The 19,282-nt window shown below is 30.3% G+C and overlaps 1 long non-coding RNA gene across 1 annotated transcript; it reads right to left on the bottom strand.

Moving 5' to 3' along the window:
- Positions 1 to 1,360: 1,360 nt before the first annotated feature.
- LOC128294151 (uncharacterized) lies at positions 1,361 to 3,849 on the bottom strand. The gene is made up of 3 exons (XR_008284419.1): positions 3,726 to 3,849; positions 3,171 to 3,253; positions 1,361 to 1,726 (listed from the first exon to the last, which is right to left on the bottom strand). It is a non-coding gene; the product is annotated as an uncharacterized LOC128294151 (long non-coding RNA).
- Between the last annotated feature and the right edge of the window lie 15,433 nt (positions 3,850 to 19,282).

Genomic DNA, 19,282 nt, shown 5'->3' with positions numbered 1-19,282 from the left:
CGCATGTTGAATTTTTCAGTATGTATAATAAAATAAAAAATTTATTTTTGTAATTGTAATTTTTTGTGAACCAAACTATTTAGTATTTTTGTAATGATATAATTTTGATATTATTTTTCTATTAAGTTTATTTGCATTCTTTTGTATTATCTTTACGTGTTTTGGTAATAATTGAAAATGTTTAAACTTTAATTTATTTTTTCAAACTGCAGATATCCAAGTAGGTTCTTTGATCACGAAGATGATTACACAACAAATAAGATTAATGTGATGATAATAAAATTTGTATATATTGACTTTTTTTATTTAATTGTGATATATTAACTAATGTAATAATTTAATTGGGATGTATTAACTATTGCAGTAATTTAATATGGTCAGGATTCGTACCGCGTACTAAGGGGTTGTGTCAACGGTGTGGGTTATCTGTCGGATGTATGTCTTATGCCATACTTTGAGGCATCCAGATTCGAATCAGCGGTATTGATCTGCATGTTTGATTTGAAGTACGACTTGATTTCCGCTTTGGATGAGTGGTGGGGCTCAGAGACCCACACATTTCATTTGTTGTGTGGGGAGTGCATCATCACTCTATAAGATGTTGCATTGCAACTCGAGCTCCAAATCGACGGCATTGCAGTCATGAGTTTTAGTATATTGTCCAATCCAGCAACCCTTTGCTATGACTTATTAGGACGCTCACCCGATTATGTTGGCGATAAATTAACAACTTTGAGATTTCATGGTTGAAGGCGAATTTTGAGTATTTACCGAGTATTGCCACTAAACAGGAGGTGATACGCGTCACACGAGAATATATAATGCATATAATATGAGGTGTACTCATGTCAGATGCTAATAACAAGAAGGTTCACTTGATATATTTTGTAACACCCCTCTCCCGCATCCGACGCCGGGACGGGGTTCGAGGTGCTACCTGACTTTTACTAACACTTGCATACTAAACAGGGCCATGAAATCTCAAATAGTTAAAAACTTTTCTTTTCACATACAATCTGTCCCATATACGGGCTTACGAGGCCCAAAACATACATCTGGAGTGATTCGGGACCCAATCGAGAACTCATGAAAAACTTAAAAAAAATCTCTTGCGTTAAGGCTTCACACGCCCATGTGCTCAGGCCGTGTGGCCAGAAATAGGCTAATTATTAAGCTTTTTATCACTCTCACACCATATGCATAGATACATACTTATCCAATAACATACAACGTGACATAAATGAGCTCTTAAACATCTACAAACATGTTATGCTCAAGTTATTTTCTTATGCAATAAATATTATAGAATTTGCCATATCATTACCACATACTAGACATAACTATCATTACATCACAAACATTATGAAGCATTATTAACTATTTACCAATCACTTAATCCTGCATTAGTTACTAGGTCATCAATGAATCTCAATTCAATCTCTAGGCATACATGTTGTAAGCCACATCACAAGAAATAATAACATAAATGCATAAGAATAATCATATGGGCCCATAACGATATTAGCCGACATAGGCCAATTTACATAACTAATACTACCTTAATAACAAGCTAATGCCTTTGGCTAAATCATAATATTACATACTCACATTAAAACCCTATACATGCCATAGACTCGAATCACTTGAGTTTACTTACTCCGATAATGTTAACTCGATAGGGTGATAATATCTCTGACGGCCTCCAACCCGAGCTAACATGGAAACTCTAAAAAACATGGGAAAGAAGGGGGGTAAGCTTTCGCTTAGTAAGTTCATATGAAAACAATAAGCAACTCATTAACTTGTTTTATCAATGTTTACAACATATTCTCAAGTTCACTACAAGCTGTCTTCCTGAGCAACAATCACTAAATTATTTATATCTGGAGCTACGAAACTCCGAATTAAGTTCCGTTAATTTTCCCTGAAACTATACTTATTTTCCTTTCTTTCATAAAATTTCCAGAATTTTTGGTTAAGCCAAATAGTACAGTTTATTAGTTAAAGTCTCCCCTGTTTCAGGGTATGACCACTCTGACCCCTGTGCACTACAAACCGAATTTCTCCCTATAAAAAAAATTCCAACGTCCATGCTGTTTATTTCCCATAAAAATAGACTCAATAAGGAATCCATGCATGTAAGGTATAACTCTTAATAATTTTTGTACAATTTTTGGTGAATTTCTAAAGTTAGAATAGGGGATCTCGAATTCATTCAGACCCTGTTTCACAAGAATTCAAATATCACACAATATGGAATTCTTTTTCTTCCCCTGTTTCTTTCATGTGAAAATAGACTCATTGAGCTTTAATCCCATATTTTATTCTGCCTCTAACTCATTTTCCACTATTTTTAGTGTATTTTTAAAGTTACACTACTGCAGTAACTAAAATCTGTCAAGGTTAAATTACTCATTCATGATCATTGTTCACAAAATTAATACAACATCGTTTGTATAATCATCACCGATACATTCATATCACATTTTCATTTACCATCTTACCATATTGTTGTTATGTCGAGTTTTTAACCCGAGGGTTAAGTACATACCTGTTCAAAGTATCCATTTCACAACATTTACCAATACGTCCCTTTCATCTCGAGTATTCCTCCATTTGAGTAGAATTTTACCCGTTGCACACATTGGAATATAATTCGGATACATGGAAAGTTTGCACATAAGTGCCACATATGTAGCCAAGCTACCATGTAACCCGCCCATAAGTGAACTCGGACTCAACTCAACGAGCTCGGGCGTTCGCATCCATAAGTGAACTCGGACTCAACTCAACGAGCTCGGATGCCTAGTTACATCTCACGAACTCGGACTCAACTCAACGAGTTCGAACATTCGCATCCATAAGTGAACTCGGACTCAACTCAACGAGTTCGGATGCTCAACCATCCTAGTGACATGTCACTTGTATCCTAATCTACTCCTAAGGTTCAAACGGGATTTTCCTTGAACACATATCATTGCCATCTTCTGTAAAATACCGAAACCAATACTCGGTAGCACTTTATATTTAACAGATAATACACATAACTTGCATTTTATTCGAAAATAACCACAAAGCATATATTTCATGATAAAAATAAGCATATCATATATTTAACATCAATAACTTAAAAATAACAATTATGCTACATTATTTACACATGAACTTACCTCGATACCACAAAGGTGAAAAGACATACTCGTCTATAAATCGATTTCTTTCCGTTCTAGGTCCAAATCTCAATTTTCATCATCTATAACATCACATTTAGCCTACCAATCAGTCACAATATTCATATGGGTTTAAAAATCATATTTTTATAAATTTTCATTTTAACCCCTAAACTTTTGCATATTTGCACTTTTGCCCCAATGCTCGTAAATTAATTTTTATCACATTTCTTTACTCCTTGAGTCTAGATGAACCATTTTCATAACTATAGCAACTCATAATTTCAACTATTTTACACATTTACAACTCATTTTACAACTTAGCAATTTAGCCCTTTTTAAGGTATTTTCATGCAATTTCTTTCACAAAAGTTGTTTATTAGATAACTAGGACTGATAATATTCCATAAAAACACAGCAAACAACACATATACATTCATGGCAAAACCCTAGACTCTTTATCATCTTGCACAAAAGTCCCCTCATATGAAAGCTTATGCTTTAGGGGTTCCAAAAATACAAAAATCATCAAGCAAAGACATTAAAATCACTTACAAGCAAGGGAAATATGTTGCTGAAATTTTCCAGCTTCAAAACCCTTTCTTTGCTGCATATTTCGGTGAAGGGGAAGAGAAAAATGATAGCTTTTTCTTTTCTTTTTTTTTTATTTGTTAATAATAAAACTATTTTGTCTAATTTTGACTTTTCAACTATTTTGTCTCCCACCGGCCATCACACTTTCAATGGCCTAATTTCACTTTAAAGACCCCAAATTTAAGATACAAGGCAATTTAACACCTTTAGGTATTAAAACACAACTTTTACTTTTTACGCGATTTAGTCCTTTTTCGAAATTGGACTAGAAATCGCTAAAATTAATATACCAAAATTAACATGCACTTATAAAATCATATTATAACACATAAAATAATACTAAAATAATTTTCTCTGGCCTTGGAATAGTGGTCCCGAAACCACTGTGCCGACTAGGCCCAAAATCGGGCTATTACATATTTTTCCCTGTTATCTGATTTATACGCTGCTCATTCGTACAATTAGGGCTCACTAATACTAGGTACATTGTATCGCGAGCTTTTTCGAATGAAAAAGCGTCATGCCGTAAACATAAGCGGGTGTTTGGTATTATTGCAGTCCTGGGCGCTTTATAGGATGCCATTCTTGGCATCAGTTACTCACCAAACATATGTCTTCCAACTCATGAATAGGTGATAAAATTTAACCATTATAACAAGAATTTTGACTTTTTTTACGAAAATTTGTTCTAACAAGTTTACTTTTTTCATAGATGGAGTTCTTCTTCGAGTATAGGGAGATCATAGACGCTTCCGATTTACCGCCAGATGATTGAAACACACGTCGAGGAAGGGGTAATTTTTACTAATATTCATTACATTTAATTACTTTAGTTATGTTATTTGACTCGTGCTACTATAATGATGTTATTAATTGTGCAGTTCATCTGGATGTCATATTACTTCCCAGACATTACGACTATTATTCCCCCATCTGCTCACATCCACTCACACTTGTGGTGCATTAACATACCCCTGCTGAATTTCTCAACAATCGAGTGGCTTTAACTCGTACACTGCATATGTATTCTGAAAAGACAAGTTACATTTTCAAATTAATTTGTGGAAGTATTAAAAACATTTAAAACATATTTTGAAACTAAATTTTACTCATTTTCACAACTAGTTTCTGCCAATCTGCATTCTTATAGTGTAATAGCCCGTTTTCAGTAAAATCAAAACAGTGGTTTCAGGACCACAAATCTGAGTTAGAAAGAAAATTTATTTTAATATTATTGCATGGTCTATATTATGGTAGGAAAGACGTATGAAAATTTCGATAAGAAAATTTTACCGATTTCATGTTTAATTATAGAAAGGACCAAATTGAATAAAATGCAAAAGTTGAGTTCTATTAGCTATAAGTATTAAATAGCTATAGAATTCAAAACTTGAAGTCCTTATATGGTAATTAGACCATTAAGAAAATTTAGTAATTACTTTTTATGATTCAACCATGGAAAATTAGAAAAGAAAAGGAATAAATTGAAATTGAAATAAATAAAAGATGATAAATAAAATAAATATCTAATATCATCAAATTATATCATCTTCTTCCCCAAATTCTATGGAAACCCTAGGAAAGAGAAAGAAAATCAAGCAAGCCTAATTGGATCCGGAAAGATCAAATAAAGAGTTAGATCGAGGAAAAGAAAAAATATCAGATTAGTAGATCTCTGTATACGAGCAAGTGACGAGGTAAGTTCGTGTAACTAAATTTGTACATTTATATGCTTAAATTGAATGTCGTGTATGACAATTATGTAGTTATCATGCATATGAAAATTGAATACATATCTGATAATGCCCAATAAATGATAAGTCCTGTTTGAATAAATGAAGTTCGATGGATAAATACATACGGAAAATTGATTATATATCTACAATACTAAATCTATAAAAAATTAAATTTCTCAATATTTTATTTTTAAAAAAATATATTGTAAGAAAAATAAAATTGGTATATACTAACCTTACAAATTCTTCAATATTTTCTCTTCTACTACAACAAAAAATTTTCCTCTTCTTTTCTTATCTTCAAAATCGTTCAAGAAAACACTGCTTAAATAAGGCTTTTTCACTGGGTGCCACCAGTCAAGGACCCTCCACTAGGTTCCGCCTTTAAAATATCCTCACTCGTGTAACCCGTATTTTTACCCAGTTTCACCTGTGTATGGACACAAAATACAAGTGTCGTCTATCCTACTCCGTCCACCATTTAAATACATTTTTTTAAATACAAATCATATGCTAATGATGGTTCCATGTTTGCACTAGAAAAAATTGTTGGTGCCGCCACCCTATTAAAAACATACCATTTTGATAAATAATGGTATTAACATACCATTTAGGTATGTAAATATTAATTTTGTATTATATACATAAAGAAACCTTTTTTCTATTTTTTTTAAAGTTTAAAATATTGTTTTATTCACGTGTTTAAAGAACTTTGATAATTAAGCAGGATTATAATAAATTAACAGAGGCCTACTGATTAGGAAGCATGTGGGTCCCAATAATTCCAATCAATGATAAAGAAAAGACTTGAAAAAGATCTGACAGTTGACAATGCTTAACTTTTTTTTTTTTATGACTCCTAAACTACATATAACCTCCACAAATTCTAAAATTTTAAATTAGAGTATATTACACGTATATTACAACAATAATATCAATTGAATTATAAGATTACTCTTGATCTTTCTGAACGATTGACAATCCTGTTCCAAATATGTAAAATAAGATGTTATCAAGATAGGCAATATATGGAACATTTTTTTCTATTAGAATTGGAATTGGTATAAATAGGTATATGCATGTTGTGATTGTATCGTTTCAGATTTATTAACATTTTAAAAATATATATTTATAGATTTCAAATGAATGAGAATAAAATATTCATTACTAAATTTCACAAACAAAAATCAATCATTTAACAATTTAAAAAAATATTAAACAATAAAATTATTCACAATAAAATCATCCTATATGAAGTGAAGCTTTTAGAAATTTTGCATTTCTTTTCTTTTCTTCCCTGATATACAAGTTGTTTACTTATTTTTATGTTGTTTAAAAGTTAAAGTCAGTAAACTTTAATGGTTAAAATTAAAGCATTTATTATTTATTAATATAAATGATAAATATATTTTATATTATTTTAATATTATTTATACATAAGTTGATACACAATATTTCGATCTGTGTGATCATAATTAGATAGAATAATAAACTAATAAAATTGATACAAACTAAAATTTTCACTACAGTGAAAAAGAGAATTGATTGTTTCTATTTTCCATTAAAACAATGTACACCAAATGATATAGTCAAAACTGATGCATAACCAACTATATTGATAGTTTAGGTTGTCATTATTTTTGTTCTCAAAATTACTGTTAATTATTTTGCTCAAACAAAAATTAAAATTTCATCCGTATATTTGTTTCAAATTAGAATTCATGCATTGTGTTATATATTAAATTAAAATTTCATTTTCAAGGAGTGTTAAAAATTTATTTGTAAGTTATAATAATTTCAATAAATTAATTATTATAAAAACTTAGATTGAATAATTAACTCAAAAGTAATTAAAATAAATTCAAACATAACATAAAATTCAAAGTCCAAAACCTTAGTATTAAAGCAAAGCATTTTTGTTAGTATAGTAGATTTAGAGGAGGAGATTTAAAGAATTTAGAAAATTGGGCCTAGCCCTTAATCTGGGCCTAAGCCAATGGGCTTAACCCCTTATACAAACAGTTTCTTCCAGGCCTCTCAAGTCTTCTGCTTCTGAACTAACTCATGTAGACCTCATCATGATCCAATTCGATTGGATTCCATCAGCTCGAATTTCATTTCATTTATAAATACTGGAATCCGTTGAATACCTCAGCTTTCGACTCCAACTTGTCCTTGTTCATCCAACCCTTACATGGTTAAAATGTTTCTTAATGTTTTATTTATATTGTTATAATATTTTCTAAATTTAAGATTTTGTAATCAAGTATATAAAAAATGTATTTATAAAAGTAAAATATATGTAGAAAATCTTATAAAATTAAGAGATTAAAAGTTAAAAATATGTAAAATAGTAACATTAGAAGAGAGATATTTTAGTAAATATATTGGAGTGAATTCTGTAAATTTGCTGGCTTCACCTTTGAAAATTTTAGTGAAATTTTTAGTTCCGTTTGATTTTAGGGAATAAAGGCTGTTTTCTTTTTCTTGAAAAATAGAAAACATTGAAAAATTTATTTATTTGAAAATTTTAAAAATAAATTTTGGGAAATGAAAATGGAACTATTTGATAATTTTAATCTTTATTTTATGTAAAACTGAAAAGTTTAAATGAATTGACTCTAGTTTTAAACCCATATAAACATTAAAAAAAATTCAATAGTATTAACTATCAAACTTGTTACCTTGGCTCAAATTCATATAAGTGCGGGATTATTTTATTTTATTTCTCAATTTCTATTATAGGAAAATAAGTACTAAACAAGTTTTTTATTTTTTAAAAAAAAGAAAATAAAATTATTTTTAAAATAAAATAAAAAGGAATTTTTATTTTCATGTTTTAAAAATGGTTTTCATTTTATTTTTTTAAAATTTGAAAAATACATTTGATAACAGAAAAAATTTGTTTTCAATAATGGAAATATAAAATACATTTTGCATATGTTTTCCATTATAGAAATATGATAAATAAATTAAAATTTTCCTAGATTTATATGGATTTGAACTAGGTAAAAGATAATATTTTAAAATTATTGAAAACAAAAATATTTTTGCATTTATATGTTTTTGAACCAGTGCCAATTCATTAATTAAATTTAAAGTTAAAAATTTTATTTTTGTTATGAATGCTATTAAGTGAATGTTCATTATAATCAACTTTTCACCTTTCATATTCCTTAACTCTTCACATTTCATTTCCTTATAACCTCTTTCCTATTTATGTATTAGAAAAATGAGGAGTCTAATCTCTCCTTATATATATATATATATATATATATATATATATATGAATATACTAGTTGTGATGATGATGATGAATAATAGAATGCAATAGAAATCCCCCTATTATCATATATATCTTTTTATATATTATTCTTGTTTTATAATATGTTATCAGCACACACGCTTAAATTAATCCAAGAGTCTTGCAATCTTCGTTAGTTTGGATCAAGGTATGTTTGCATCGTTAAAAGTTCCACTAACCCCGTAATTTGTTAAAACTTCTAACATAGCCAAATTAGTTGTAATTTATTTTGTGACTAAGTTGTTGTAATTGCTGGAGTATTGTTATGTTATGCTTGAAAGTTTGTTAAGAGACTACTTATGTTTATATTAAATTTGCATTGTAGTTGTATCATCAGTGTTGAACCTTACAAAACTTGAATTTGTGGCTTTTGATATTATTGGAAAGAACTATTTATCTTGAATGTTAGATGCTAAAATACACTTAGATGCAAAAGGTTTTGGTGAAACTATTAAGTTAATATAAGGTCAAAGCCATGATATTTCTTTTCCATCACCTCCATGGGGGACTAAAGACTGAATATTTGACTGTTAAATATCTATTTGTCCTTTGGAATAGCCAAAAAATCGTAATACTTTCTAAAGCTTGCGATGATTGGTTGCATTTGAGATTATAAGATTTTAAATTTGTGTGTGAATATAACTCAACTAAGTTTAGAATCACTTCCTAATTGAAATTATGTGGAGAGAAAATAGCTGATAAGGATATGTTAGAAAAATAATTCTTAACATTTTACGCAAATAATGTCGTCCTGCAGACAAAATATTGTGAAAAATGTTTTAATAAATATTTTTAAGTTAATATCTTGTCTTCTTGTGGCTGAACAAAATAATGAATTGTTAATGAAAAATCATGAGTCACGTCTAACTGGCTCTACTCCATTCCCTAAAGTGAATGTGACATCATATAATGGAAAGGATAAAGGTCACGCTAGTAGTCGTGGTTGAGGACATAAGTGCAATCGTAGTCATGGTTGAGGACATAAGTGCAATCGTAGTCGTGGTTGTGGTCGCGGTCAAGGACGTGGATGAGGTGGTCATTTCAGGAATACCTATCAAAAGTGGGATCATAATGATAAAAAGAATGATAAAGATATACAGGTAAAAAATTGGAATGTTTGTGCTATCGTTGTAGAGGTAAAAACCATTGGTCATGTACCTGTCATAAACCAAAGCGTCTTGTGGAACTATATCAACAATCATCAAAAGAAAAAGGGAACAAAATAGAGATAAATTTTGTTTATGAGTGTAACATCCTGCTCGGTGTAGTCCTAGTAATTCAACTATTGTTTGTCGAAGTATAGTGTTTAAAGAAAGTTCTGAGTGGGTAAGGTATTAATTGTGACTAAGCATGTAAGGTTATGAGTATGCCCTTGGGCGAAGCCTATGATAAGCGAGCTTGATGGTTTAGCGGACTCTTCTGAAGAGTATACATCACCCAGCTGTTAGACGAATATGTAAGTCCTCAGTTTGATAGAACCATTTATTATTTTATTATTTTGTTATTCTGGTTGAACAATTTGGTTAGAAAAATGGGAATTGTTAGAATAGAACTAAGTTACGTAGCTGATAAGACTTGCATTTATGATGAGAAAGAGTTTTTAGTCATAGGAATCAAGGAGGTTAGTGGGATAATCAGATTTATTCACTAAACCTAGCTTCTGTGTCTATCTGTATAAACTTGTATTAGTTTCTTGAGCAAGCTTTTACGTCTTCTCTAGTATTCACATTTTTTTCGTAAACTTTCTTTGCACTTTTCTATCAGAAAGCATAAGACTAGAGAACTACTTGGAGATTTGGGTTCACTATACTCAGCCAACTCTTCTGTTATTTTAGCACCTGGTAAATGTTGATAAACTTTAAGCTATTTTCATTGTTATTTACGTGACTTTAGGGCTACACACTTAAGCGTCAATTTTGAGTATAAAGAAGAAAACTTCCTGAATCTGGGTTTTGTGATGATGTTACTTGAAAGTTGGCTTAGTTTTCTGGTATACAGTCTGATTAGTTTAACTATTTATAGTATAACTCAAGACACTTCTAAAAGTTCTTATGGTAAGGGCAAGAGTCTTGCTATTTGAACTTGCTGCATTTTTTGGTGAGTTCCTTCTTACTTCATGTGTGTGTAATGCTTTTGCTTATGTTTAGTTTAAGGCAAGTATGCATATTCTATGAAGATGAAATGGCTGAACAAGAGTGATGAATGTTTGTTGTTATCAGTTTGGTTTGGTCTGTCAATGTTAAGATGTAAGAACTTTCTTTTGTGTTTAAGCCACTACCTTTTTTCTTTTGAAATGAATAACATGATATGATACATAGAAAAGAATTCATCATGTTACCTTCAATGAAATGAGCATTGAACTGGAAGATCGTGACACACAAAAATAGTCGTGTAGCCTATGGTAGGGCAAGTGTTATTGCAAACCAGATTGGCAAATCACGACAAAGGAAAATGAATGAAATATTGATATGCCTCTGTATATGGACTACGGTTTGTGGCTAACACGAAGAAGGTGGTTTGTATGATTACATGGGAGTAGTGTACACGCCAAAGGAATAGTGTTCAACGTATAGTTTGTCTATGTTTGGAATTTGCCAACTGGCAAACTATGTGACCTCTAAGTTGGAAAGGTATACTTGAATTATATGTAACTATTACAATGTTTTCTTTTGGAACTCACTAAGTTCTTTGAACTTACTTAGTTACCTTTCCTTCTCAGGCCTATTGACGATGTAAAGGAATATTTGAAGAGTATACTAGAGGACAACCGTTGTTATAAGACTTCTTTTATTTTTTACTATGCATGACATGCGGGTGGTTTTAAAATGTCCTCAATGAAGAACAAATTTTGCATTTAAACTTGTGTTTACGAAACTATGATTTAAATGAAATTTCAATAAAGTATTTAAGGGTTTTCAAAGTGTATTGTCTTATTTATCTTCGAATGACAAATATTTTATATTTCATACTAACTTAAATGTAATACATTGATATACGCCAGATATGGTTTCTAAGAAAATTATTTTTAAGGCAGTGGCATGCCATTCCTTAATCCTTTTTAGGATCGAGTATAGGGCGTTACAGTGAGAATGGTGAAGATGATTATAGCATCGTTGGTACAACTTACTTGGAAGCTTCTGATTTCTTTGCCACCCTTGAAGGGAATAATTGATCTTTTAATTTTATTATTATAGTTTTAAAGAACAAAATTTATGCTAGTTTGTTATGTGATTAACATCATGGTTATTATATTATGTTTTGAACTATTCACGAAAAATTTTATATATTTGAAAATTTATGTGACATTTATTTATTTTATTTGAAGAATATGAATATCTTTAAAATTCAATCGGCGATAAATGATGAAGACTTTTGCTTAATAGACGGTGCAACTACTCATATTATACTTAAGAATAAGAAATGATTTTCTCGTTTGATAATGCAAAAAGCTAGTGTGAGTACTATATTAGGTAGTACCAAAATCATAGAAGGCTACGAGAGAGCAAATTTATTGTTTCTAGAGGAACTAAGTTTCAAATTAATGATGCATTATACTCTTCTAAGTCTCAAAGAAATTTGTTGAGTTTTAAAGATATTCGCCATAATGAATATCATATTGAGACGATAAGTAAAGGGAATGATGAATATCTTCACATTACGAATATAATTCAAGGAAATAGACATATTTTGGATAAATTGTACGCACTCTCCTCTGGTTTGTACTGCATAAGAATTAGTACAATTGATTGCAAGATCATTACTTATGAAGTCAAAACTTCTAATTTATGCTTAAGGACATGACATACTACATGCAACATCACTAATTTGAGTCAAGCCAACAAGTTATTATAAGTTCTCCCCTTTGCAAATGGTTTGTGGTCAAGAACCAAATATTTTCCATCTAAGAATCTTTTGATGTATTGTATATGTTCCGATTGCTCTCTAAGAATTTTTTGATGTATTGTATATGTTTCGATTGCTCCACAACAACACTTTAAGATGGGTCCTCAAAGGAGGTTAGGAATATATATTGGATATGAATCCTATTAATAATTAAATATCTCGAGCCATCAATGGGAATTTATTTATGACTCGATTTGTTGACTTTCATTTTAATGAGTCAATTTTTCCAATGTTAGGGGGAGAAAATAAATAGCTAGAAAGAGAAATAGATTGGAGTGAATTATCATTACCTCATCTTGTTCCTCATACGCAACAATGTGAACTAGAAGTTCAGAGGATAATTCATTTACAAAGTTTAGCAAATCAATTGTCAGACACATTTACTGAACCAAAAAGAGTGACAAAATTACATATATCAATTGTAAATGCTCCAATCAAAATTGATGTCCTTGAAGGACAAACTTTAGTTACTAGTGAGTCAAAAGCACATTTGAAGCGTGGTAGACCAGTTGGTTCTAGAGATAAGAATCCTCGAAAAAAAAAAGGAGTAAAAATAGATGATGGTCAGATCGAGGAAGTAATGATTTTAAAAGGATCTCTAGAAGAGACCTTAGACATGACTAAAGTTCAAGAAAAATCACAGGTACCTAATAATGAAGAGATCTCAAAAAATTATGTCATGTCTAAAATTAAGTGGAACTGAAATCAAATCATCGTCGATAACATATTTGCCTGCAATGTAGCATTAGATATTTTGAATGACAATGTAAATCATGAACCAATATCAATTGAATAATGTAGACAAAGAGATGATTGGCCAAAATAGAAAAAAACAATTGAAGTAGAATTAAAATCTCTTATGAAGAGAGATGTATTCAGACATGTAGTTCATACACCTGAAAGAATAAAACTTATAGGATATAAATGGGTTTTTGTGAGAAAGAAAAATAAAAAGGAAGAAATTATGATATATAAAGCATGTTTGGTTGCACAAGGATTTTCACAAACACTTCGTATTGATTATGAAAAGGCATACTCTCCTATGGTAGATGCAACTACTTTTAGGTTCTTGATTAGTTTAGAAATAAGAGATGGGCTTGATTTATGCCTAATAGATATAATTACAACCTATTTGTATGGCCTACTTAATAATGACATTTACATGAAACTCCTAGAAGGTTTTAAATTACCAAAAGTAGCTTACTCATGTTCTTGAGAACATTACTTAATCAAATTCAACAGATCCCTTTATGAATTGAAACAATCTATGCGCATGTGGTATACTCGCCTTAGTGAATACTTATTGAGGGAAGGTTATAAGAATGATCTCATTTCCCCGTGCATTTTTGTAAAGAGGTTTCAATCAGGATTTGTCATAATTGATGTGTATGTTAATGATCTAAATATCATTGGGACTCCTGAAGAGATTTTAGTGATAATAGAGTGCTTAAAAAAAGAATTTGAAATGAAAGACCTTGGAAAGGTAATATTTTGTCTAGGGTTACAAATTGAGCACTTAAAAAATGGAATCCTTGTGCATCAAACCATATATATAGAAAAAATGCAAAGAAGATTTTACATGCATAAAACACATCCGTTGAGCACCCCAATGGTTGTTAGGTCACTTGATATAAATAAAAACCATTTCTATCCTTGGGAAAATGATGAAGACTTGCTTGGTCCTAAAGTACCTTATTTAAGTGCTATTGGTACATTAATGTATCTTCCTAGTCATACATGACCTGATATATCATTTGTTGTTAACTTATTAGCCAGATTTAGCTATTATCTAACCCGAAGACATTGGAATGGGGTTAAACATGTTTTTCGTTATTTTTTATGTATAAAAGAAATATGTTTGTTCTTCCCTAACCTACCAAAAAAAATAATTGGTTAGTTTTGCAGATGTAGGGTACTAATCTGATTATCACAATGCTCATTCACAACTATGTTTTGACATATGGTGGTACTATAATTTCTTTGGCGGTATATGAAACAAACAATTGTTGTTAGTTCTTCTAATCATGCTAAGATATTAGCAATCTATGAGGCTAGTCGTGAATGTGTGTCGCTAAGGTCTATAATTCTTCACAAACGAAAAGATTGTGGTTTATACTCGGAAAAAGAAGCTTCAATAGTCTTATATGAAAATAATACAGCTTGCATTGCACAACTTAAAGAAGGATAAATTAAGGGTGATATAATAAAACATATATCACCAAAAATTTTCTTCACTCATGATCTACAAAAGAATGGAAATATAAATGTTCAATAGATTCATTCAAGTGAGAATTTAACAAATCTTTTTACTAAGGCACTCCCAATCGCTACATTTGAAAAGTTAATTCTCAATATTGGATTGTGTTGTTTCAAAGATCTTAAGTGATGCTTATATGAGGCGGAGTAATTTGCACTACATTTGTTTTAAGTTATGACATTGTGTATCAAAGGATTACATATTTTTTCCTTCACTAGGTTTTTGTCTGACAAAGGATTTTCCTAGTAAGGTTTTAAATTAAGCATATCCTTTATACAATAAAAATCTAAGGGAGAGTGTTATGAATGTAATAGAAATAATAGAATGCAATAGAAATCTCTCTATTCTCATATCTATCTTTTATCTGTTATTCTTGTTTTATAATAGTTTTCAACTTTTCATTTTTACATAGTTTTGATGAAAAATGATTTTCTTTACTATTTTCTAATATTCACATTTTTTTCATTTTTCAAAATCATTTTAAAATATTTATTAAATAAATTTTCTTTTGTGTTTTGCATTTTCTGAAAATGAAAATCATATTTGTTTTCTAAAAGCAAATTATAAAATTGTTGATTTGTCCGATGGGTATTAATTCAATTGCAACTTGAATGAAGTTAACTATTCAATATTAAAATTGTTTCACGATTACCGATTGTTATTCAATATTATAATTAATTGTTTAATAGTTAACAATGAAGTTAAATTGACATCAATTTAAGATTGATGACAATACCATGATAAATAATAGTATTCATTTACTAATTTTGATATGACGTATTTATGTGTTTAAATTTCATTTTACTTGCAATTTAAACTATTTTTTATTATACTTGTCAGTATATATTTCATATGTTATTGTTATTAATTAATTTCAAAAAAAATTTCATTATATATTATGTGTTATTTTTAAGCTTAAATTTATAGTCTAAATATGTAGCTTCTAACGCATTAGTATGTTATAGAATTTCTAATTATAATTATTATTTTTATAGTTAACAACTAATGTTACTTTGCATTGGTATAATTATGATATTTAGTTTATATAATTATATAATTTTTAGGTTTTTCAAATAAAGAATCATGTATGATATGAAACATGATAAAACTTTAAATTATTTACAAGTTAGAATTCTAGGCTATCTATATAAGATTATTTAGGACCGAACAAGAAAATTTATTCCTATGGTAGTGTTTGTACAATATTTGGTTCATAGTTTAACAGAATCCTCAATTTTATTTAATTTATGATTAATTTTAATTTTAAAATGTAAAAGTAAATATTTTATATTTAAAACAGTAAAATAACTTATAAGTATTAAAAATTTTAATTTTTAAAAGTACTATATAAAATTTATTAAATTTTTTATTTACTTGAAAAATTAAAAAATTGTATATTTTAGAAATAATTATTAAAAATTTTAAAACTTTACCAAATAATATTCAAATGCTTTAAATAAAAGCCCATTTTATAAAAAAATCGATAAATCATAAACTCAAATGTAGTATGAAAAATCAAGATTTGAACCAAATGAAATTATCATATAGTTCAAAAATTTTAAAATACCCGATTGAATAAAATTAGTCTCATCCCTCAAATTAATTCATTTTTAGTGGCTTTGGCTTTAATGTATAAAGTATCCATACCATAAAGGTACATTTGAGTCAAGTAATCTCACATTCTTTGAGGTAACGTTAGATTTTGGAATAACATTTCTCTATTTGGATTTTAAAGATTATTTTAAGCATGTAATTTTACATTCCTAATAGCGCCTAGTGTCACGGGTCAAAGTGCAAGGCCTGTGACCATGGCACAAGATGCGCCCCATGGAGGTCTGTCGATAAGATGGGGATCATTTAGCCCACGAGAATTGGCCCTATTTATGGAACTGATGGATAAGCCTGTCAGGTTGAAGCCTGGTTGGCCCGATAACGAAGATATCGCAACTTAGGCAACTATGGTAACTAATCTTAAAGATAGAGGGAATCATATCTTGTAAAATTAGATAGGATTTGATATGGCAATATCTTGTAAATCCCTTAAATTATGGGATATGGTTAATCTCGTCCGTCGATGTAATTGTATCTTGACCGTCGGCTTTGGGGGAGCTTTAGTATAAATAGAGAGCCTCCCCCTCACTTGTAAATCATCCATTGTATTTGAGAATTCTTAAGAGTAATAGAATTCTGAGAGCATTTATTCAAACATCTTGTGTGCGATCTTTTCTGTGGCTTTCTGTTGTTCTTTGTAAGCTTCTTTTGGCATAAGTTTGCTTCCGCTATTCGAGTTTGTGCCTTGGAAGAGTTCTGAAAGAATCCTCATTCGAGAAAAGGCTGACTTAGACGAGTTTGGATGAGCAAATCGCCTAAGGCCGCACGGATTGCGAGACAAAAGGTCTAGCCCCGTGACAGTAGACTCAAGGATATAGGTTAATATAAGGATACTCTCAATAGCATCTCTTTCTTAGGGAATCTTACATTATCTTGGTATGTGAATTTTTTTTTACAATTTTACTCTAATTTTTAATGACTTTGACTCATTTTATTTAAATTAAAATGATATGGTCGAAAACAGAAATGAAGAACAATGGCAGAAATGACAAGAGAAATTAGGGAAGAGAATAGGGAAAGAGAAATTTGTGCAACAACTGATTCCTTTTTCATACTAACTCAGCCCCCTTACACCCAAGTATATAGGAAGGAAAATGAAAATGAAAATGAATTTACTCTTTAAAAGTTAGATAAAATAAATGGTAAAACTAACAGTACGTAATTTTTAAAACGCTTCGTTTAACTAAACCTATGTTGCGCACCATTTCATTAAAATTAGCTTCAAAATGACCTATTTCCCTTTGTTCCATTTCGATCCATAACAAGTACCTCCTGCTCGAAAGAATCCTTGACCACAAGAATCAATATGAAGGAAAGCATCATTGAGCTGTTGAAATGCTTCCCAAGTGGCATCCTCTGGAAAAGAATTAGCCCATTGCATTAGCACTTCGATGATAGTAGCATTACCTCGTTTCACTGTCCTCCTATCTAAAATCCTAATAGGTTCCTTAGCCCAAGTTCCATGAACATTGACTATTAGTAAATTAGCTTGGACAGGTGCTGCTCTTACATGTTTTTAAGCTGAAAAACATAGAAGGTGTGGTGTACATAAGAACCTTGGGGTAGTTGAAGTCTGTAAGTCGCCTTCTCAACTCTACCTTCCACCCTAAAAGGACCAAAGAACTTAGGGCTAGTTTCTAGTTCAAAAATCTTCTCATCGAGTGCTATCGTAATGGCTGAAGCTTCAAGTAGACAAGATCCCCTACATCAAACTGTCTTTTTATCCTGTGCTTATTTTGTTTGTTGTTTCATTCTGTCTTGAGCCCTTTTTCAAGTGAAATTATAATAGTTTCCTCATGGCCTCATGTTGTTGTAGACTTCTATCCACAATGGCTACTAGGGATGCCTCGGCCAAATATGGTGTAACATCCCGAATTAGGGCCTACTCAGAATAATGGTTTTGAGACCACAAATCCAAAGTAGAAATTATTATTTTATGATTATTATGAGGTCTATGATATGATTGCATGCTTGTGTGAAAATTTCATGAAGAAATTTTATTGATAAAGTGTCCAATTTGACATTTAGGACTAAATTGAAAAAGTTGCAAAATGTGAGTTCTAGAAGCTTTAAGCATGAAATTGTCATGGATTATTAATTAGAGGTCTTTAAATAGTAATTTTCTCAATTTCTATAATTATGGACAAAGATGGACATGAATAGGAAAATTTTGAAAGAAAGGCTTTAAGGGTATTTTTGTCATTTAGTTAATAAAAGAATAAAAAAGGAAAATAAAGCCAAAATTTGTCCACCTTCTCCAACCCTTAGTCGAAATTCTCAAGCTCTCCATAGCTAGGGTTCTTCATCTTTCAAGCTTGATTGTAAGTACATCCTAGCCCTATTTTTAATGTTATTTACATTTTTGAAGTCCTCATAACCCGATTTACCTATTTCTACTATTATTTTGAAGTAGGGTTCATGTTTGAAATTTGACCCATGTATGACATGCATGTGTTTTGGTGTTTAATGGAGGAATATTAATGTTTGATTTGTGATAAACATCTTTTACCAAGTGATTTCTAGTGAAAATGGCTAAAAAGGACTTATTTGTAAAGTTTGTAAAATGGATAGTAAGATGTATGATTTAATGAGAAATGTGGGCTTCTATGAGTATGTTATAAGTTTGGCTAGGCTTGGATAACAAAGAAAATGAACACATTTCATTTTAAGAGCGTAGGGACTAATTTGTAAATATGTAAAAGTTTAG

The sequence above is a fragment of the Gossypium arboreum genome, chromosome 6, assembly GCF_025698485.1.
Source record: "Gossypium arboreum isolate Shixiya-1 chromosome 6, ASM2569848v2, whole genome shotgun sequence".
In the NCBI taxonomy this organism is placed as follows: domain Eukaryota; kingdom Viridiplantae; phylum Streptophyta; class Magnoliopsida; order Malvales; family Malvaceae; genus Gossypium; species Gossypium arboreum.
The sequence above is the reverse complement of the archived record's forward strand: the minus strand, read 5'-3'. Positions and strand labels throughout refer to the sequence as shown.